The sequence below is a fragment of the Aethalodelphis obliquidens genome, unplaced genomic scaffold (assembly GCF_003676395.1).
Source record: "Aethalodelphis obliquidens isolate GAN/ISIS:26980383/991018 unplaced genomic scaffold, ASM367639v1 scaffold6, whole genome shotgun sequence".
Taxonomy (NCBI): Eukaryota; Metazoa; Chordata; class Mammalia; order Artiodactyla; family Delphinidae; genus Aethalodelphis; species Aethalodelphis obliquidens.
The window spans coordinates 5,027,495-5,051,160 of NW_020837950.1; the positions used below are offsets into that span (position 1 = coordinate 5,027,495).

A 23,666-nucleotide genomic window follows, 5' to 3' on the forward strand; every position below is an offset into this window, starting at 1 on the left:
TTTTATATGTTTAGATATTTGAATACAAAAATTTCGAGTAGCGTGTAGCAACTATTGTTAGCTAAGAAATCAGGACATTTTTATAATTGGACTTTGGTATTACCAATTTTGTTGGTTTCTTGTCTGTAACACTCCTCTGTTATGAAAACTGACAATAGTTTATAAGGTTGAGGAATAGGGAGAGGAGTTGTGTCAGGGATCCCCAAGGCTACCCCCAGGTTCAGTAATTCACTAGGAGGACTCAGGGGACTGAGCCCTGAGTTTAACTCACTGCTATGATTTATTTCAGTGAAAGAAGAAAAAGCAAAATTAGCAAGGGAAAAGGTGCCTGGGGCAAGTCTGGAGGAAACCAGTCACAAGCTCGCAAGAGTCCTTTCTCAGCAGAGCCACAAAGCGGGTATATAATTCCTCCATTACGGGATTGTGACAATTGTGAAATGTTTTCTAACTGGGAACCTCGTTAGAGACTCAGTGGCCAAGGTTTTCTTTGGAGGCTGGTCACATAGGCACCCTCTGTCTAAGCATGTACCAAAATTCCAGACTCCAGAAGGAAAGCAGGGGTTCAGCATAAGCCAGGTTGTTTGTACAAACAGGTTAGGCCCAGTGAGCCATTCTTATCAGTGCTGGGAATGGGAGAGCCCTCCCCTCTCAAAGTGTGAGTTCCCAGAACCCAGCCAAGGACCAACCTTGTAGGCAGCATCATAGGCCTGTCATGTTAACTCTTTCGTGCACATTAGTAGTAATTATGATACAAATTATTGAGTACCCAACACAGACCAGGCACTGTGCTAAATAAGTACGTGCATTATTTTCTTTATTCCTCAAAACAATACTGTATGAAGTCTTATTAGTACCCCCATTTCAAAAATGAGTGATACGAGGCTCAGAAAGTTTAAAAACTTACACAAGGTCAAATACTAATGAGTTGCAGGGCTGTTTCTTCACAGCCTGTCTTTGAAACAACCTTGATACTCTGGGGAAACTTAGGAAAAAAATCTATTAAATCTCTCTATAATACAGATGAAGTTTTATTTTAAAACTTTTGAGGATATTTTTATTACTTTCAGCTATGATTTTTTAAAAAAATTTCTTTGTGGTAGAAGAAAATTAACGTCAGACAAAACGGGGATTTTTGTCTGATTCTGCCACTATCTAATTGGACTTTAGAAAACAGTGTTCTTCAATTGTTTTTATAGTTTAGAGATTGCTTTCATATAAATATATTGTCTCTTTACACCCTTAACTCCCTTGCCATCACTGTTTCAACCCAGCACACATCCGATCTATTTCGAAGTCCTGTGAATTCTCCTTCCCTTCATTACAACCTTATTGCAGCTCCCAACTCCATTCTCTTGGTGGATTACTGCCCTAGTTGATTTTACTTTTGGATCTTCATCTTTCAACTATAAAACCATAAAAGGGATTTTTAAAACTTGTAGATTTGCATCTGCTCTACGATCAAGTTAAAACTCCTTAGCTTGGAATACAAGGTACTTGATGGCCTTTTTCCTTGTCTTCCCTCTCTCCTTCCTCCATCCCCAGCTGTCTTCTACCTGCAGTTACTCTTTCACATTGTGCCTTTGTTACTATTGTCCAATCAACTTGAAGTGATATATTCCTCTACCTGCCTACCAGGATCTGTCTATCTATCCATATCTATTTTATCCATCAGAAATGTGTTGAGAGCCCTAGTAATCACTTACTCATCTTTTCTGACTCAGCTCAATCCCCATCTTCTCTGAAGCCTTTCCTGTATCCCTCCCACCAGTGGTGGAATCCCCAGCCCACCTCAGCCCTTTGTGCCCTGTTCATATTTTTATCATGACATCTTGGTTGCTTGACTCTATCTACATATCTGTGTCCCCCATTGGACTTTAAGCTCTTTGAGGGCAGGGTTCATAGCTTTTCTATCTTCGTATTTCTGAGAGTTTAGTGCCGAGTTGAGTGCTCAATACACGTTGGATGGCTGGATGGGTCCAAAGGAGACATGGGGAGACCTCAACCGTTAGAAGCAGGCAGGGCAGATTTATCCTATGCAAACATCATGAACAACCAGAAAGGTTGTCATGCTGCTAATAAGTAGAAGGGTCAGGATTTGAGCCTTGGTATTCTGACTCTAAGTTCAGTGCTCTTCCTATAATGCCTCCCTTATTGTTTTATTCCAGTTGTACTGAAATCAAACATTCTATGTGATGAGTTGTTTGAAAATTTAACCTTTTACCCAGGTTAACTGTCAGGATAGTGGAGGTAGTTATAAGATGATGGCACGAGTCTCTTGAATATCCTGGGCAACCTCTCATATTTCTATAAGGCCTTCTGGGGCATATAGAGTTGTTTTCTTTACCGCCCCTAGAACCTGGAGACTCTAGTGATATAGGCATAAGAGCTTATTAAGGTTCTGAAATGATCAGATATTTCTCCCTTAGTTGTATCCCTAGACTAGGTGGACTCCCAGTGGGGAGCATAGGTTTACAAGACCTTTCTAATTGCTACCTGAAGATTTATATCTTCTGGCACTTTCTAGGATTCTGGGGGGCGAGTGTGGGGTGGACAAAATAGTTTCTTTTACTATAGGACAATTGGAAGTGTTTGCATCAGACTTTAGAGGTTATCAGACAATTCACTAGCTTGTAAAAAGTGGGACAGCTCTAGATGCTCTGTAGACGGTACAGTGGTTAGTGTACTAGGGCTCTGAAAATTCTCAACTCTATTATCCGATGAAAACTCATTTTCTTTTTGGCAATTGAGTTTCCTTGTTTCCGAAATAAGGTTGTATCAACTTCCTGTCTTGCGTCTCAGTTTCCTCTCTGGTGTCTCTTTCCTCACTTTTTTTTTTTTTTTTTTTTTTTTTGTGGTACGCGGGCCTCTCACTGTTGTGGCCTCTCCCGTTGCGGAGCACAGGCTCCGGACGCGCAGGCCCAGCGGCCATGGCTCACGGTCCCAGCTGCTCCGCGGCACGTGAGATCCCCTCGGACCGGGGCACGTGAGATCCCCCCGGACCGGGGCACGAACCTGCATCCCCTGCATCGGCAGGCGGACTCCCAACCGCTGCGCCACCAGGGAAGCCCTTTCCTCACTTTTGATTCATATCTGTTTTCTTATTTTACTGACTGGATCTGACCTTCCTCATCACTTAAAAGAGCCAAGATGCAGGTCTGAAGTCCTAGGGTCTGATTTACCTTCTTAATTTGACAAATTATCCATTTTCATTTAATAATGTTCACTGTTTTTTTCCTCTAGGAAGCAGAAACCTATTTAAGATAGAAAAGGGGGAGAATACCATTTGTTCCATCCACACTCCAAAAATATTTTTGTAACTTTTAATTTTGCTATAGTTTCAGACTCACAGAAAAGTTGCAAGAATAGTACAAGGAACTCTCAAGTAACCTTTACTCAGATTCACAAATTACCTATGGTTGCCCCATTTGCTCTGTCATTCTCTTGGTCTCTTCCTTGGTCTCTTCCTCTTCATATGCATGTTTTCCGAACCATTGGAAAGTAAGCTGTAGACAGTCCCCTTTTGCTGTTAAATAATTCATTGTGTATTGTCTAAAAATAAGGACATTCTCTTTTAGAACCACAGTACAATGATCAAAATCAAGACATGTAACACTGATACAGTAGTATTAAGTGGTCCAGAGTCCATAGTCAAATTTCATTCATCATTCCACTGATGTCTTCATAGCTGTTTCTCAACCTCCCCTCCTTGCCCAAATCCAGGATCTAATCCCTGATCACACATTGCATTTAGTAGGTCAAGACATAAAGTTTGTAAATGTCCATGGTGCAAGGAAGAGAAATGCATGGAGGAAATACTGTCCTTTGTCGTTTGTTGTAAAATGCCAACTACATCATGAATATTCAGTGATTGTCTATCAGAGTCTGCAAACATGAAATTGGATTTAAAAATCCTTAGAGTTGTTCTCCTCCTCTCATTCTCATGGTCATCATTAGGGGCTGAAGATCACCTTCCTGCGAAATAAGTTATTTTAGCCTGGTCCACTGAGATGAATATTAATCACTTTCTCTCTCCCCCACCTCAATTTTAACTTTTTATTCTTCTGTGTTAAATAATTATGAGTCATGTAAAGCATTTTTTGGAGAACAGTACAGTATGAGTAATTTGTAGTAAATGAAGAGGGAATTTAATCAAAGGTTTGGTCCTCATGCTACTTAAAAGTAGAAATAATAAAAGGATTCTAGATCTCAAAAAATACTCTTGGATCTGGCTGTGATAGTTGTGGTTTATTCAGTGATGATTTGTATCATGATGAGAGAGACAAAGGCCTTAAGAAAAATCAGCATTTCTGTTCATACATGATATTACCTAGTTTATTTTATTCAGAAGACTTAGCTCTCGGCAATTTTTAGTGTTACCAAAAAGGCAAATTTCCATCAGAGTTTTATATAGCTATTTTAGGACTGAATATATTAAAAAAGCTGTGCTGTAGGCACTGAAGGCAATTATGAAAAGAACAATTCCTAGAGTGTTTGGGAAATGGCCGTATAGCTGAAATAAACAGCATTTCCTCCCCACCCACTTTTCCCACCTGCCTATCTTGAAGGAAACTTGTCTTAATCAGAAGTACGTGTCACTTGTTGATTTTAAAAAAAGAGAACTGTATCTGACATCATGATTTTCGTAAGCTGAGTTTTGTTTTTCTCTGCATCGTGAACTGCTGGGCTGGGGATTCCTAGAAATCTTTGAAGCTAGTTCTGTAATTAGTAGCTTCTATTAAGTGTTTGTTGATAAGGATAGGTATGATAGCACTTACCCTGAGGAACAGTTAGAAAAGAGACCAAATTATATGAGTAGAGGAAGCATTGGTGGTAAAAGTGCAGACTATATGGATTTTTGGTGAGGGGTGGGGTTGGGGAGGGATTGGGGAAGGTCTCCATTTGGCTGTGGGTTGGAGTATGAGCAGCGTTGGGCAGAAGGAGACCATTCATGCAGTGGGAACATCATGTGCAGAGGCCCTGGGGTGGAAGAGGGCTTGGTGTGTCTGTGAAACTGTTCTGTTCTAGACCTACATAGATTTATATGCTGATAATTACCCATTCATGGGGATGATTATTTGTTAGTAATGAAGAAGTCGTACAATTTTAGAGCTGGAAGGAACTTTAAAGAGTAACCTTCAAGTCTTCCACTTGTGGAAACTGAAGGTAAGGAAATGATTTGCTCCAGGTCACCCAGTAAGCTGGTTGTTAAGCCTGGATCAAAACTCAGATCAGCCTCTCTGATTGCACTGCCTTTGTTTTGGAAAAGATGAGTTTGGGTTGCCCAGGTAGGTGAGGGCACTTACACAGCTTAAATAATATGGTTGTTCACAGAATGGACTCCATCTAGTGACTATTCAGACCCCTTTGCTTAAAATACTTGTCGCTTTTTTGCCTTTGAAGCTTTGCTCTTGCTGTGCTGAACAGTTGTCCTTCTATTCATCCAATTCCCATTTCAAGTCCTCTTTTTTCTTTAAATTTGAAAAAATTTTATTTTTTAAAAAAATTGAAATATAGATTTACAATGTTGTGTTAGTTGCTGGTGTATAGCAGAGTGATTCATTCGTGTGTGTTTGTGTGTATATGTGTATCCTTTTTCAAATTCTTTTTCATTATAGGTTATTATAAGATATTGAATATACTTCCCTGTGCTATACAGTAGGACCTTGTTGTTTATCTATTTTATGTAAAGTAATGTGTATCTGTTAATCCCAAGCTGTTTCTGTTTTGTAAATAAGTTCATTTGTATCATTCTTTTAGATTCCATATAGAGGTGATATCATATGATGCTTGTTTTTCTCTGTCAAACTTACTCTTAAGTGAGAGACCTTGTTCACCTTCCCACCCCCCAGTTGTAAATGCCAGCCCCTTCAGAATTACTGTTAAATTTATATGTATTATTATTATTGTTATTGCCTCTTTAAAGTCACCAACTACATAATAATCTCCTTGAAGGCAGAGGTTGTTGCCTCCTAATTTCAACATATCACACAATATCTTGTACCCATTGCCTGCTCAAAAAAGTTTTTGTTGGTAAAAATTACAGTAGTGATGATCAGTTAGTATTTCAAGTAAGCAAAAAGATCTTTAGCGACATTGTGATAGTTATTTCCCATGCAATTTTGTTCCATTTTAGTTGTTGAGAAGATGCCTTATTTAAATTTAGAATCAAAACTGTGTTTTTATTTAGTATTTATTAGTATTAAGCTCTCCCCCAAACTAAAATGTGGACATTATTGTAAACAGCCAGAGTATGAACTGTCAGAAGAAATCACATGGCCATTTGAGAAAGTGAAACTACATTTTGAGTTGTTTCTAAATCCATTTAGAACATGGTTTAGCCACTGGTCAGGTACACGTAGAGAATCACCTATAGAAGGGCACTTAGAAACACCTGGGTTATTCAGTAATTCCATGACTCTCTTAAGAGAACTCTTGATGTTATTAGCCTTTGGGTTTTGTGAATATACTGTACTTCTGAGATAAATATTATGTCATGATGGCTTGATGATTGCTACTTCAGATAATTAAAAACATTGTTATAGTCTTCTTACCAAAGGTCTTCATTTACCTTTTATTTTTAATCTTAGTCAACTGCCTATAATATTTGCATGATACCACATTGGTAAACACCTGAATTGAAAAATTGCACAAAATATGTGCAATATAGTTGTTAAATAAAATTAAATGAGTAAGTAAGAGACTTAAATGAAATCTCTAGTGATTTTTAATAGACTGCGAGAAAGGAGTTCCCCCCCGCCCCCACCCGCATCATCTTAGTTGTATGTGAAGACTTTTGGAAAAGTTCTGTCTTTATTCCAAGTAATCACATAGGTATAGCTGTTCCTTAATTTTATTTGCCACTGCAAAAAGTAACATGGATAGGTGCAATTCCCTGCTCATTAGATTGTAACATGTGAATTTTTCTCCTTTTAGGGGAATATATATATATATGTAAAATATATTTATTTCATATATATATATTTCCTGGCAAAAGAGAGTCTGTACACTTATCTGTTTCATGGGACTCAGCTCATTTGTTTTCATTCATTCATCATTTGTACAGAAAAGATTTAGTGAGTATGTACAGTATGGTAGGGATGGAGGAATTAAAAGATGAATGATTCCGGTTTTGTTAAGCTTACAGTCTGATTAAGTTATACTTCTGCCTTTCTGGATTCAAAATGGCAAACTTTCCTATACTGCATCCAGTCTGTTTTGAAGGGGGCCTCTTGAGACCTGGAGTTATCCTTGTGTGCCACTGTTGTTTGCACTCACCCATGTTTTTCTGGATTACCTGGGAGTCTTAACTTTCCTGGCCCTTGTGTTTCCCTCTGTTCTTAGACTTTACATAGCATAGAGTTCACAAAAGTACAGGGGTTTTGCACACCTACTTGCAATGCTCTGTTCTCCATAGCATCTCCATAAAGTGTATCTGTAGATAACAAACACATTTGCCCACCATCTACTTCACAGGTGAAGACACTGGGGAACAAACAACCAAGTCAGGTACCTTCTCTGAAGTGACATCCCATTTGACCAGCTGAACCAAGATGTCTTATCTTTCTGGCTAGCGTGCTGTTAAACCACACTGTGCTAGTTTAAGGAAGGGGGACTGCCTTAAACAGTGTGTTCACTGACCACCTCTATATATACGTTTCCTTCCTCCTTCCATTCTTTAGCTTTATATATAAGACCTTAGAAAGGGTGTTCTTTTAGCGCTTGTTGATTTGTGTTTGTTTTTTCCTCACTGCACCCCTGTGAGGTGGTGGGCGTTCTATGCATTTCAGTAAATCAGAGTTGTACAGAAAAGAGACCCACGAAAAGAACATATTACTGTGAATGCTTAGATGAAAGAAATTGAAAGGGTTAAACTGAAGTTGTAACTCTTAAAAACTTTAAAATGGGTTTGGTTAAATAGTTCATTTCATAAATACTTTAAATGATTCTTTGCAGAGAAAACTCACAGGTAACTTAATTAAAGATGAATTTATTCACATTCATAGTCTATCCCAGCAAGTAGAGAACAGTGTCACAGTTGAAGAGAATTCCTAAAATCTACTGCAGTAATTAGTTCAACACTTTTTAAAATAATAAATAAGTAAGTTAAACACTTAATAAAATAGTAAAGTAAGCTGATTTTTAGGTTAACTCAGTTCTGACTAGGATTGATTACAGTACAATATCAAAAAAAGGGTAGAGACTTGAATTTTCTTGGAAAAAAATGAGTAGCTTGATGCTGAAGATCAAATATGTAATTCAGAAATTACTTTTTTAATATATATTTTAAAATTTTATTTATTTATTTTTTGGCTGCATTGGGTCTTCGTTGCTCCACGTGGGCTTTCTCTAGTTGTGGCTAGTGGGAGCTACTCTTTATTGCGGTGTGCGGGCTTCTCATTGCGGTGGCTTCTCTTGTTGTGGAGCATGGGGTCTAGGCACGCATGCTTCAGTAGTTGTGGCACAGGGGCTCAGTAGTTGTGACTCGCGGGCTCTAGAGTGCAGGCTCAGTAGTTGTGGCGCACGGCCTTAGTTGCTCCGCGGCATGTGGGATCTTCCTGGACCAGGGCTCGAACCTGTGTCCCCTGCATTGGCAGGTGGATTCTTAACCACTGTGCCATCAGGGAAGCCCCAGAACTTGTTTTTAAACAGGGTCATTCTTTTATTTTCAGACGTCACACTTAATCACTTTCTAAGGATAGGTGTTATGACTAAAATATGTGTAGGAAACAAGACCAATTTCCATTGGATGAGATAATGTGTTTCTTGAGGTTCTAGAGTGAGCTTACCAGCAGTTTTCTGTTCCTTCTTCATTATAGGGAACTTCTGTTGTGGTCTGAGGTCCATCTCTGAGTTAATCGAATTCCTGTGAGTTAGAGAGTAGACTGTGGACTTTGGAGCCAGATAGTCTGGGTTCAAATCCTAAATTTGTTACTTATTAGCTGTGTGACCTTGGTCAAATTACTTGATCTCTCTGTGCCTTATTTTCCTCATCTTTAAACTGGGGCAAATAATAGTACTTCCTCACAGGTTTTTGTCTGGAGTAAATGGATACCTATATATGAAGTAGTTAGGACAGTTTCTGGCGTATAGTAAGTGCCATTGTAAGTATCAGTGGTTATTAGTATAAGTAGTTTCCATTGTCACCCACTTTTGTCTTTTTTGTATAACGTGTTTCAGAGTTTCTGCTCTTGCATCTGGCTTTTCCCAGATATAGACATTTTTTGCAATAAGCATAACCATTTCATTCTCCTAGTAAGTCACTAATCACAGGTGATTCATTCTTTAAATTGATCTTTGCTGTTTGTGGTCCAGTTACATTGTGGAGCTCTGGTTACTGGTGGAAATGCATACCTTGGGGTAGGGCTAGTTCTCATTCTTGGCACCTCTGAGCCTGTGTTGGTGGAACTCTCATCGGGTCTGCTCTGGGTGTTTCTCTCTGGTTGTTTGTCCGTGGGCACATGACAGGGTGCTGATTGCGATAAATGTGTGCTGTTCAGTTTTACATTTCGTAACATCAGAGGTGGATCTACTGGTAAGCATTAGAGCCTTTCAGTTCCGTAGCCCTTTCTAATGCCCCTGGAAGGGCCCTAGCGCTTTCACATTCATAATTTTGCACTGAAAAAAAGAGAGTCTTCTCCCCAAAGTGTGTAAGCCTCAGGCGACTCAAAACCTGGATCTGTCTCTGCAGAGCATGTGAGACTCTATTTGTTCTAGTATCTGATAATATCTACAAATTCTGCCAGTGAAATACCCCCAGGCATCTTCACTGTAAAACATCTAAAATATAAGCATACTTATAGTTTATGTTCTTAAAAGCTTTTTTTCTAGAACAAAGTAGTGTACCTACTTTAATCTGTCAAATTTATTTTCCTTTAATAAAGTTTCAGCATTGTTGTTATTTTTTATTTATTAATTAATTATTTTATTTTATTTTTTTTTTTGGCTGTGTTGGGTCTTCATTGCTTCACGCGAGCTTTCTCCCATTGCTGCAAGCGGGGGCTACTCTTCATTGTGGTGCACGGGCTTCTCATTTGCAGTGCCTTTTCTGTTGCAGAGCAGGGGCTCTAGGTGCACGGGCTTCACTAGTTGCAGCATGTGGGCTTCAGTAGTTGCGGCGCACGGGCTTAGTTGCTCTGTCATGTGGGATCTTCCCGGACCAGGGATCAAACCTGTGTTCCCTGCATTGGCAGGCGGAATCGTAACCACTGGGCCACCAGGGAAGTCCTCAGTGTTGTTTTTAAAACTCCAATACTTTTCTTGTAAATGTATTCCTGAGTATATTATGGTTGTAGTTACTCTTGTGAACAGGTGAATTTTCATGATATGTTGTAATTAGATATAGTTGATATATAATCAAGCTCTAGATTTTTATAAATCTATTTTGTAACCAACCAGTATACTATGCTATTTCTAAGTATTATGTATTTTCTAAGTATTACAATTTTCTATTACCAACTTTGCTATAAAAGGGTTGTTTTCTATTAAATTTAACCCAAATTATGAGAATAAAATAATATAAAAAATATAAAGAAAAATAAAAGCATTTTAAATTCTAAATGGGAATACTCGAAAGGCCATGTGGAGGCCTGGGGGAGGGCGTTCCAGCAGGGGGATCCAGGAATGTAAGACCCCAAGGGAGACAGGAGCAGCAAAGAGGCTGAGGGGCTGAAGTGGAGTGGGATGGGGCGTAGGGAGGATGTGGCTGGAGACCTGGGCAAGATCCTGCATGGATCACTGCGGACCATGGAAAAGACTTTGGATTTTTTAAAAAAAATTTCTGTTAAAACAATTTTAAAAAAATGTGATACGAAGATTTTGGAGGGTTGGGAGTGGGGAGTGACAAAGTGTGGCTCTTACATTCATGCACGTTAAGATGCTGGGGCACAGTAGAGCATGAATTGCCCGTTAGAAGGAGTGAGGTTTAAGTTCTGGCTCTGCTAGCCAGTGTAATCTTTCTTTTTTTTTTTTTTTAACATCTTTATTGGAGTATAATTGCTTTACAATGGTGTGTTAGTTTCTGCTGTATAACAAAGTGAATCAGCTATACATATACATATATCCCCATATCTCCTCCCTCTTGCATCTCCCTCCCACCCTCCCTATCCCACCCCTCTAGGTGGTCACAAAGTACTGAGCTGATCTCCCTGTGCTATGCGGCTGCTTCCTACTAGCTACCTATTTTACATTTGGTGGTGTATATATGTCTATGCCACTCTCTCACTTCGTCCCAGCCTACCCTTCCCCCTCCCTGTGTCCTCAAGTCCATTCTCTACATCTGCATCTTTATTCCTGTCCTGCCCCTAGGTTCTTCTTAAACATCTTTTTCTTTTAATATTCCATATATATGTGTTAGCATACAGTATTTGCTTTTCTCTTTCTGACTTACTTCACTCTGTATGACAGACTCTAGTCCATCCATCTCACTACAAATAACTCAATTTCGTTTCTTTTTATGGCTGAGTAATATTCCATTGTATATATGAGCCACATCTTCTTTATCCATTCATCTGTTGATGGACACTTAGGTTGCTTCCATGTCCAGGCTACTGTAAATAGTGCTGCAATGAACGTTGTGGTACATGACTCTTTTTTTTTTTTTTGCGGTACGCGGGCCTCTCACTGTTGTGGCCCCTCCCGTTGCGGAGCACAGGCTCCGGACGCGCAGGCTCAGCAGCCATGGCTCACGGGCCCAGCCGCTCCGCGGCATGTGGGATCCTCCCAGACCGGGGCATGAACCTGTGTCCCCTGCATCGGCAGGCAGACTCTCAACCACTGCGCCACCAGGGAAGCCCAACATGACTCTTTTTGAATTATGGTTTCCTCAGGGTATATGCCCAGTACTGGTATTGCTGGGTCATATGGTAGTTCTATTTGTAGTTTTTTAAAGAACCTCCATACTGTTCTCCATAGTGGCTGTATCAATTTACATTCCCACCAACAGTGCAGGAGGGTTCCCTTTTCTCCACACCCTCTCCAGCATTTATTGTTTGTAGATTTTTTGATGATGGCCATCTGACCGGTGTGAGGTGATACCTCATTGTGGTTTTGATTTGCATTTCTCTAATGATTAGTGATGTTGAGCATCCTTTCATGTGTTTGTTGTAAATCTGTATATCTTCTTTGGAGAAATGTCTAGTTAGGTCTTCTGCCCATTTTTGGATTGGGTTGTTTGTTTTTTTTTGATACTGAGCTGCATGAGCTGTTTGTGTATTTTGGAGATTAATCCTTTGTCAGTTGCTTCATTTGCAAATATTTTCTCCCATTCTGAGGGTTGTCTTTTTGTCTTCTTTATGGTTTCCTTTGTTGTGCAAAAGCTTTTAAGTTTTATTAGGTCCCATTTGTTTATTTTTGTTTTTATTTCCATTTCTCTAGGAGGTGGGTCAAAAAGGATCTTGCTGTGATTTATGTCATAGAATGTTCTGCCTATGTTTCCCTCTAAGAGTTTTATATTGTCTGGTCTTCCATTTAGGTCTTTAATCCATTTTGAGTTTATTTTTGTGTGTGGTGTTAGGGGGTGTTCTAATTTCATTCTTTTACATGTAGCTGTCCAGTTTTCCCAGCACCACTTATTGAAGAGGCTGTCTTTTCTCCACTGTATATTCTAGCCTCCTTTATCAAAAATAAGGTGACCATATGTGCGTGGCTGACCATATCTCCAGGCTTTCTATCATGTTCCATTGATCTATATTTCTGTTTTTGTGCCAGTACCATACTGTCCTCATCACTGTAGCTTTGTAGTATAGTCTGAAGTCCAGGAGCCTGATTCCTCCAGCTCCATTTTTCTTTCTCAAGATTGCTTTGCCTATTCAGGGTCTTTTGTGTTTCCATACAAATTGAAATTTTTTGTTCTAGTTCTGTGAAAAATGCCATTGGTAGTTTGATAAGGATTGCATTGAATCTGTAGATTGCTTTGAGTAGTACAGTCATTTTCACAATGTTGATTCTTCCAATCCAAGAACATAGTATATCTCTCCATCTCTTGGTATCATCTTTAATTTCTTTCATCAGTGTCTTACAGTTTTCTGCATACAGGTCTTTTGTCTCCTTAGGTACGTTTATTCCTAGGTATTTTATTCTTTTTGTTGCAGTGGTACATGGGAGTGTTTTGTTAATTTCTCTTTCAAATTTTTCATCATTAGTGTATAGCAATGCAATAGGAATGCAAGAGATTTCTGTGCATTAATTTTGTATCCTGCTACTTTACCAAATTCATTGATTAGCTCTACTAGTTTTCTGGTAGCATCTTTGGGATTCTCTATGTATAGTATCATGTCATCTGCCAAGAGTGACAGCTTTAACTCCTTCTTTTCCGATTTGGTTTCCTTTTATTTCTTTTTCTTCTCTGATTGCTGTGGCTAAAACTTCCAAAACTATGTCGAATAATAGTGGTGAGAATGGGCAACCTTGTCTTTTTCCTCATCTTAGTGGAGATAATTTCAGTTTTTCACCATTGAGAATGATGTTGGCTGTGGGTTTGTCATATATGGCCTTTGCTATGTTTAGGTAAGTTCCCTCTATGCCTACTTTCGGGAGGGTTTTTTTTTTTATCATAAATGGGTGTTGACTTTTGTCAGAAGCTTTTTCTGCATCTATTGAAATGATCATATGGTTTTTTTCCTTCAATTTGTTTATATGGTGTATCACACTGACAGATCTGCGTGTATTGAAGAATCCTTGCATTCCTGGGATAAACCCTACTTGATCATGGTGTATGATCCTTTTAATGTGTTGTTGGATTCTGTTTGCTAGTTTTTTTTTTTTTTTTTCTGTGGTACGCGGGCCTCTCACTATTGTGGCCTCTCCCGTTGCGGAGCACAGACTCTGGAAGCACAGGCTCAGTGGCCATGGCTCATGGGCCCAGCCGCTCCGCGGCATGTGGGATCTTCCCGGACCGGGGCATGAACCCATGTCCCCTGCATCGGCAGTTGGACTCTCAACCGCTGTGCCAGCAGGGAAGCCCTTGTTTGCTAGTTTTTGTTGAGGATTTTTGCATCTTTGTTCATCAGTGATATTGGCCTGTAGTTTTCTTTCTTTGTGACATCTTTGTCTGGTTTTGGTATCAGGGTGATGGTGGTTTCGGACAATGAGTCTGAGAGTGTCCCTCCCTCTGATATATTTTGGAAGAGTTTGAGAAGGATGGGTGTTAGCGCTTCTCTAAATGTTTGATAGAATTTACCTATGAAGCCATCTGGTCGTGGGGGTTTTTTTGTTGGAAGATTTTTAATCACAGTCTCAATTTCAGTGCTTTTGATGGGTATGTTTCTATTTTCTATTTCTTCCTTGTTCAGTCTTGGAAGGTTGTGCTTTTCTAAGAAATTGTCCATTTCTTCCAGGTTGTCCATTTTTTGGCATATAGTTGCTTGTAGTAATCTCATGATCCTTTGTATTTTTACAGTGTTGGTTGTTACTTCTCCTTTTTCATTTATAATTCTGTTGATTTGAGTCTTCTCCCTTTTTTTCTTGATGAGTCTGGCTAATGGTTTATCAATTTTGTTTATCTTCTCAAAGAACCAGCTTTCAGTTTTATTGATCTTTGCTATTGTTTTCTTCATTTCTTTTTCATTTCTTTCTGATCTGATCTTTCTGATTTCTTTCCTTCTGCTAACTTTGGGGGTTTTTTGTTCTTCTGTCTCTAATTGCTCTAGGTTACGTTAGGTTGTTTATTTGAGATGTTTCTTGAGGTAGGATTGTATTGCTGTAAACTTCTCTCTTAGAACTGCTTTTGCTGCATCCTGTAGGTTTTGGATTGTTGTATTTTCATTGTCATTTGTTTCTAGGTATTTTTTGATTTCCTCTTTGATTTCTTCAGTGATCTCTTGGTTATAAAATAGTGTATTGTTTAGCCTCCATGTGTTTGTAGTTTTTACAGATATTTTTCCTGTAATTGATATCTAGTGTCATAGCGTTGTGGTCAGAAAATATACTTGATACGATTTCAATTTTCTTAAATTTACCAAGGGTTGATTTGAGACCCGATATATGATCTATGCTGGAGAATATTTCGTGAGCACTTGAGAAGAAAGTGTATTCTGTTGTTTTTGAATGGAATGTCATATAAATATCAGTTAAGTCCATCTTGTTTAATGAATCATTTAAAGGTTGTGTTTCCTTATTTATTTTCATTTTGGATGATCTGTCCATTGGTGAAAGTGGGTGTTAAAGTCCCCTATGGGGACTATGGGGCTTCCCTGGTGGCGCAGTGGTTGAGAGTCCACCTGCCGATGCAGGGGACACAAGTTTGTGCCCCGGTTCAGGAAGATCCCACATGCCGTGGAGCAGCTAGGCCCGTGAGCCATGGCCGCTGAGCCTGTGCGTCCGGAGCCTGTGCTTCGCAACGGGAGAGGCCACAACAGTGAGAGGCCCACATACCGCCAAAAAAAAAAGTCCCCTAGTATGATTGTGTTACTGTTGATTTCCCCTTTTATGGCTGTTAGCTTTTGCCTTATATATCGAAGTGCTCCTATGTTGGGTGCATAAATATTTACAGTTGTTATATCTTCTTCTTGGATCAGTCCCTTGGTCATTATGTAGTGTCCTTTGTGTCTTGTAATAGTCTTTATTTTAAAGTCTATTTTGTCTGATATGAGAATTGCTACTCTAGCTTTCTTTTGATTTCCATTTGCATGGAAAATCTTTTTCCATCCCCTCACTTTCAGTCTGTATGTGTCTCTAGGTCTGAAGTGGGTGTCTTGTAGACAGTATATATATGCATCTTGTTTTTGTATCCATGCAGCCAGTCTGTGTCTTTTGGTGGGAGCATTTAATCCATTTACATTTAAGGTAATTATTGATATGTATGTTCCTATTCCCATTTTCTTAATTGTTTTGGGTTTGTTATTGTCGGTCTTTTCCTTCTCTTGTGTTTCCTGCCTAGAGAAGTTCATTTAGCATTTGCTGTAAAGCTGGTTTGGTGGTGCTGAATTCTCTTAGCTTTTGCTTGTCTGTAAAAGTTTTAATTTCTCTGTCAAATCTGAATGAGATCCTTGCTTGGTAGAGTAATCTTGGTTGTAGCTTTTTCCCTTTCGTCACTTTAAATATGTCCTGCCACTCCCTTCTGGCTTGCAGAGTTTCTGCTGAATGATCAGCTCTTAACCTTTTGGGGACTCCCTTTTGTGTTATTTGTTGTTTTTCCCTTGCTGCTTTTAATATTTTTTCTTTGTATTTAATTTTTGATAGCTTGATTAATATGTGTCTTGACATGTCTCTCCATGGATTTATCCTGTATGGGACGCTCTGTGCTTCCTGGACTTGATTAATTATTTCCTTTCCCATATTAGGGAAGTTTTCAACTATAATCTCTTCAGATATTTTCTCAAGCCCTTTCTTTCTCTCTTCTTCTTCTGGTACCCCTATAATTTGAATGTTGGTACATTTAATGTTGTCCCAGAGGTCTCTGAGAATGTCCTCAATTCTTTTCATTCTTTTTTCTTTACTTTGCACTGTAGTAGTTATTTCCACTACTTTATCTTCCAGGTCACTTATCCGTCTTGTGCCTCAGTTATTCTACTATTGATTCCTTCTAGGGAATTTTTAATTTTATTTATTGTGTTGTACATCATTGTTTGTTTGCTCTTTAGTTCTTCTAGGTCCTTGTTAAATGATTCTTGCATTTTCTCCATTCTATTTCCAAGATTTTGGATCATCTGTACTATCATTACTCTGAATTCTTTTTCAGGTAGACTGCCAATTCCTCTTCATTTGTTTGGTCTGGTGAGTTTTTACCTTGCTCCTTCATCTGCTGTGTATTTCTCTGTCTTCTCATTTCCGTTAACTTACTGTGTTTGGGGTCTCCTTTTTGCAGGCCGCAGGTTTGTAGTTCCTGTTGTTTTTGGGGTCTGCCCCCAGTGGCTAAGGCTGGTTCAGTGGGTTGTGTAGGCTTCCTGGTGGAGGGGACTAGTGCCTTTATTCTGGTGGATGAGGCTGGATCTTGGTGGGCAGGACTGTGTCCAGTGGTATGTTTTGGGGTGTCTGTGACCTTACTATGATTTTAGGCAGCCTCTGTGCTAATGGGTGGGTTTGTGTTCCTGTCTTGCTAGTTGTCTGGCAAAGGGTGTCCAGCACTCTAGCTTGCTGGTCGTTGAGTGGAGCTGGGTCTTAGCGCTGAGATGGAGATCTCTGGGAGAGCTTTCACCATTTGATATTACATGGAGCCAGGAGGTCTCTGGTGGACCAATGCCCTAAACTCAGCTCTCCCACCTCAGAGGCACAGGCCTGACACCCAATCTGAGCACCAGGACTGTGTCAGCCACATGGCTCAGAAGAAAAGGGAGGAAGAAAAGAAAGAAAGAAAAAATAAAATAAAGTTATTAAAATAAAAAATAATTATTAAAAATTTAAAAAAGTAATAAAAAAGAAGAGAGCAACCAAACCAAAAAAAACCCCATCAGTGATAACAAGCACTAAAAAGTATACTAAAAAAAAGAAAAACAGACAGACAGAACCCTAGGACAAACTGTAAAAGGGAAACTATACAGACAGAATCACACAAAGAAGCATACACATACACACTCACAAAAAGAGCAAAGGGAAAAAAATATATATCGTTGCTCCCAAAGTCCACTGCCTCAATTTTGGGATGATTCATTGTATATTCATGTATTCCAGAGATGCAGGGTACATCAAGTTGATTGTGGAGATTTAATCCACTGCTCCTGAGGCTGCTGGGAGAGATTTCCCTTTCTTTGTTTGCACAGCTTCTGGGGTTCAGCTTTGGATTTGGCCCCGTCTCTGCGTGTAGGTCGCCTGAGGGCGTCTATTCCCCGCTCAGACAGGACAGGGTTAAAGGAACAGCTGATTAGGGGGCTCTGGCTCACTCAGGCCGGGAGGAGGGAGTGGTACGGATGTGGGGCGAGCCTGCGGTGGCAGAGGCCGGTGTGACGTTGCACCAGCCTGATGTGTGCCGTGCGTTCTCCCAGGGAAGTTATCGCTGGATCGTGGGACCCTGGCAGTGGCGGGCTGCACAGGCTCCCGGGAGGGGGTTGTGGATAGTGACCCGTGCTCGCACACAGGCTTCTTGGTGGCTGCAGCAGCCTTAGCGTCTCATGCCCGTCTCTGGGGTCTGCGCTGATTGCCGCAGCTTGCACCCATCTCTGGAGCTCGTTTAGGCGGTGCTCTGAATTCCCTCTCCTCCCGCACCCCCAAACAATGGTCTCTTGCCTCTTAGGCAGGTCCAGACTTTCTCCCAGAGTCCCTCCCGGCTGGCTGTGGCGCACTAGCCCCCTTCAGGCTGTGTTCACGCAGCCAACTCCAGTCCTCTCCCTGGGATCCGACCGAAGCCCGAACCTCAGCTCCCAGGCCCGCCCACCCCGGCGGGTGAGCAGACAAGCCTCTCGGGCTGGTGAGTGCTGGTCGGCATCGATCCTCTGTGCGGGAATCTCTCCGCTTTGCCCTCCGCACCCCTGTTGCTGCGCTCTCCTCGGTGGCTCTGAAGCTTCCCCCCTCCACCACCCGCAGTCTCCACCAGTGAAGGGGCTTCCTAGTGTGTGGAAACTTTTCCTCCTTCACAGCTCCCTCCCAGAGGTGCAGGTCCCGTCCCTATTCTTTAGTCTGTGTTTTTTTTTTTCTTTTGCCCTACCCAGGTACGTGGGGAGTTTCTAGCCTTTTAGCAAGTCTGAGGTCTTCTGCCAGCGTTCAGTAGGTGTTCTGTAGGAGTTGTTTCACATGTAGATGTATTTCTGATGTATTTGTGGGGATGAAGGTGATCTCCACGTCTCACTCCTCTGCCACCTTGAAGGTCTCCCCCAGTGTGATCTTGAGGAGGTCAGTTATCCAGTTTCTACCCTAAAATGAGGAAATTGGATTATGTGATCAATAGAATCCCCTTCATGGCTAAATATGATTCTCAAGTCTTCAAATAATTATAAATATTCAACATGTATTAGCAGTGGTTGTTGGCTGTGTGGAATAGGAGACCTACCCCCCCCCACCTCCCCCACCTTCTGCTCAGTCCTGAGCTTCACCTCTGTCTCTGGGCGGCCAGGTTTCTGTGTGTGTGTAGTGGTGTTACAGTGTTTTTTTCAACATGCATTTCCCTGATTACTAAAGAGGATGAGCACGTCTACCTATTTTCATTGTCTATTGGCATTTACTCTCTGTTGAGAACCCATTTAGATATTTTTCCTCCGTTGTTTTTAAAATTTAATTTAATTTATTTTTATTTTTGGCTGCATTGGGTCTTCATTGCTGTGCACAGGCTTTCTCTAGTTGCACCAAGCGGGGCTACTCTTCCTTGTGGTGCATGGTCTTCTCATTGAGATGGCTTCTCTTGTTTTGGACCACAGGCTCTAGGCATGTGAGCTTCAATAGTTTTAGCACGTGGGCTCAGTAGTTGTGGCTCATGGGCTTTAGAGCGCAGGCTCAGTAGTAGTGGCACACGGGCTTAGTTGCTCTGCGGCATGTGGGATCTTCCCAGACCAGGGCTTGAACCCATGTCCCCTGCATTGGCAGGCGTATTCTTAACCACTGCGCCACCAGGGAAGCCCCCTCCTTTTTTAAAAATTAGGTTTTCTTCCTTTTAAAATTTATTTCTAAAAGATATATATATTCTGAATCAAACTCATTATCTGTATATGATTTGCAAATACTTGTTTGTACTTTGTGGCTTGCCTTAACTCTCTTAATGATATCTTTTTTTCTTACTGTGTTAAATACACATAAAATAAAAGTTACCATTGTAACCATTTTAAAGTGTACAATTCAGTGGCATTACGTATATTAATAATGTGCAAAAACCACACTGTTTAATTCCAGAACTTTTTTTATTACTCTAAACAGAAACTGAGAATGTTCCACGTGCACTGGAGGAGAATGTGTATTCTGTTGCTTTTTTGATGGAATGTTTTGTATATATCTGTTAAGTACATCTTGTATAAAGTATCATTTAAGGCAGATTGTTCCTTATTGATTTTCTGTCTCGATGATCTATCCATTGATGTAAGTGGGGTGTTAAAGTCCTCTACTGTTATTGCATTGTTTTCCTTTTAAGTTGGTTAATATTTGCTTTATATTTTTAGTTTCTCCTACGTTGGGTGCATAATTGTTTATGATTCTCCGTCTCTTATACAAATCTTTATTTTAAAGTCTGTTTTGTATGATACAAGTAAAGCTGCCCAAGTTTTCCTTTAGTTTCCATTTGCATGGAATACCTTTTTCAATCTGTTCACTTTCAGTCTGTGTGTATCCTTACATCTAAAGTGAGTCTCTTGTAAGTAGCATATATTGGGTTGGCCAAAAAGTTCATTTGGGTTTTTCTGTAACATCTTACAGGAAAACCCAAACAAACTTTTTGGCCAACCCAATAGATGGGTCTTTTTAAAAAATCCATTCAACCACTGTATGTCTTTTGATTGGTGAATTTAGTCCATTTACATTTAAAGTAATTATTGTTAGGTATGTACTTATTACCATTTTGTTAATTGTTTTCTGGCTGTTTTTTTAATTCGTCTGTGTTCCTTTCTTCTCTTGCTCTCTTCCTTTGTGATTTTATGACTTTCTTTAGTGGTATGCCTAGATTCCTTTCTCATTATCTTCTGTGTATTTACTATAGGTTTTTGCTTTGTGGTTACCATGAGGCTTACATATGACAACTTATATCTATAACAGTCTATTTTAAGTTAATAACAACTTAAGTTTAATTGCATTCTAAAGCTGAAGGTTTTTACTCTCTACCCCCAGACTTTTTGTTTGTTGATGTTACATTTTACATTTTTTTATCTTGTGTACCTCTTAACTAGTAATTGCAGTCATAGTTATTTTTACTACTTTTGTCTTTTAACCTTCATACTAACTTTATAAGTGATTAATCCACTACCTTTACTATATATTTACCTCTCCCATGAGATTTATTCTTTCGAGTATTTTCTTGTTGCTCATTAGTGCCCTTTCTTTCAGCTTAAACAAGTCCCCGTAGAATTCTTATACATCTGATTTAGTGGTGGTGACTCCTTTAGCTTTTGTTTGTCTGGAAAACTCTTTATCTCTCCTTCAATTCTGAATAACTGTTGGGTGAAGTATTCTTGGTCGGAAGTTTTTTTTCTTTAAGCACTTTGGCTGTATTGTGTCACTCCCTTGAGGGCTGCAAAGTTTCTACTGAAAAATCTGCTGATAGTCTTATGTGAGGGTTCTCTTATACATAACAACTTGCTTTCCTCTTGTTGCTTTTGAGATTCTTTCCTTGTCTTTAACTTTTTTTTTTTTGCGGTACGTGGACCTCTCACTGTTGTGGCCTCTCCCGTTGTGGAGCACAGGCTCCGGACGCGCAGGCTCAGCGTCCATGCTCATGGGCCCAGCCGCTCCGCGGCATGTGGGATCCTTCTGGACTGGGGCACGAGCCCGTGTCCCCTGCATCGGCAGGCGAACTCTCAACCACTGCGCCACCAGGGAAGCCCGTCTTTAACTTTTAGCATTTTAATTATAGTGTGCCTTGGTGTAGGTCTCTTTGAATTCATCTTATTTGGAACTCTCTGAACTTTCTGGATCTGGATATCTGTTTCCTTCCCCAGGTTAGGGAAGTTTTTAGCCATTATTTCTTCAAATAAGATTTCTGCCCCTTTCTCTCTCTCTTTTCCTTCTGGGAGCCATATAATGTGAATGTTAGACTTTCTGCTATTGTTCCATTCATCCTTAAGTTATCATCATCACATTTTTTCTTTTCTTTTCTTTTCTTTTTTTTGCTGCTCTGGGTGAGTTTCACTGTTTTGCCTTTGAGTTGACTAATTCTTTCTTCTGCTTCATCTAATTTGCTGTTGAATCCCTTTAGTGTAATTTTCAGTTCAGTTATTGTATTCTTTAGCTCTGTGATATCTATTTGGTACTTTCATATATTTTCCATCTCTTTGTTGAAGTTCACACTGTATTCATCCATTCTTCTCAATTTGGTGAACATCTTTATCACTGTTACTTTGAACTCTTTATCAGGTAAATTACTTATCTCCATTTCATTAAGGTTTCTTTTTCTGAGATTTTATCTTATTCTTTCATTTGGAACATATTCCTGTGTTTCTTCATTTTGCTTGACTCTGTATGGATTTCTGTGTAGTAGCTAAAACAACCACCTCTTCCAGTCTTGAAAGAGTAGCCTCGTGTAGGAGATGAACCTTGTCATTCACCTTTGCCCCAGCTCTTGGTTGTTTCTCAAACCTTTGTGCTTGTCCAAGCAGCCTATCATATTTTTAATGGTGCCAGTATTTGAGGATATGCTGAGACCTGTCAGTGTCCCAAAGGGGAGGATATTCAGCACTTAGATTCAGGCTAACTGGAAGCCAGACTCACAGGTAGCAGGTTTTAAAACTATGCAAATATATACAGTTCTATGGACTGCAAGTGTAAGACCTGCTGGCCATCAGAGCCAGGTGGACTGAAGGTGTCCCCTGGGTGGAAGTTGCAAAAATTGGGGCTCCAGATGAGTATATAAACTATTTTCTGGAGGAAGCCTTTTTCTGGGATAGATCCTCTGTTAGGCCACAAAGCAAGTCTTAATAAATTTAAGACGAATGAAATCATATCACGCATCTTTTCCGATCACAGTAGTGTGAACCTAGAAAACAGTTACACAAAGAAAGCTGGAAAATTCACAAATATGTGGAGATTAAACAACATGCTACTGAACAACCAGTGGGTCAAAAAAGAAATCAAAAGAGAAATTGAAAAATATATTGAGACAAATGAAAATGGCAATATAATATACCAAAATTTATGGAATGCAAAAGCAAAAGCAGTTCTAAGAAGGAAGTTCAGCAATAAATGCCTACCTTAATAAGCAAGAAAAGCCTGAAATAAATAACCTTATTTTATACCTCTAGGAACTAGAAAAAGAAGAACAAATAAAGCCCAAAGTTAGTAGAAGGAAGGAAGTAAAGATTTGAGCAAAAATAAACGAAATAGAGACTAAAATGATAATAGGAAAGATTGATGAAATTAAAGCCAGATCTTTGAAATCCACCTGCCAATGCAGGGGACATGGGTTCGAGCCCTGGCCTGGGAAGATCCAACATGCTGCAGAGCAACTAAGCCCGTGTGCCACAACTACTGAGGCCTGCGTGCCTAGAGCCCGTGCTCCACAATAAGAGAATCCGCTGCAGTGAGAAGCCCGCGCACCACAACTAAGAGTGGCCCCCCACTTACCGCAACCAGAGAAAGCCCGCACGCAGCAACAAAGACCCAACGCAGCCAAAAATTAAAAAAAAAAACAATTTATATAAAAAGACTATATAAACAAAATTGACAAAACCTTAGTTAGACTCATCAAGGAAAGAAGAGAGAGGAGATCTTACAACTGATACCACGGAAATACATAGTAACATAGAGACTACTACAAACAATTACAGACCAACGAATTGGACAATCTAGAAAAAATGGATAAATTCCTAGAAACATATACCCTACCAAGACTGAATTATGAAGAAATAGAAAACCTGAACAGATTATTAAGAAGGAGATTGAATCATTAATCAAATACCTCCCAACAAACAAAAATCCAGGGCCCGATGGCTTCACTGGAAAATTCTACCAAACATTAATAGAAGAATTAATGCTAAACCTTCTCAAACTCTTCCAAAAAATAGAAGAGGAAGGAATTCTTCCAAACTAATTTTACAAGGCCAGCATTACCCCAATATCAAAACCAGACAAGGATGTCAGAAGAAAAGAAAGTTACAGGCCAATATTCC

The 23,666-nt window shown here is 39.9% G+C and overlaps 1 protein-coding gene and 1 pseudogene across 10 annotated transcripts in view; one reads left to right on the forward strand and one right to left on the reverse strand.

The window, feature by feature from the left end:
* The window catches only part of LOC113619215 (40S ribosomal protein S8 pseudogene), a 2,956-nt pseudogene extending 2,542 nt beyond the window's left edge, over positions 1-414 (reverse strand).
* The window catches only part of TEC (tec protein tyrosine kinase), a 144,829-nt gene that overhangs the window by 52,125 nt on the left and 69,038 nt on the right, over positions 1-23,666 (forward strand). The window lies entirely within an intron of this gene.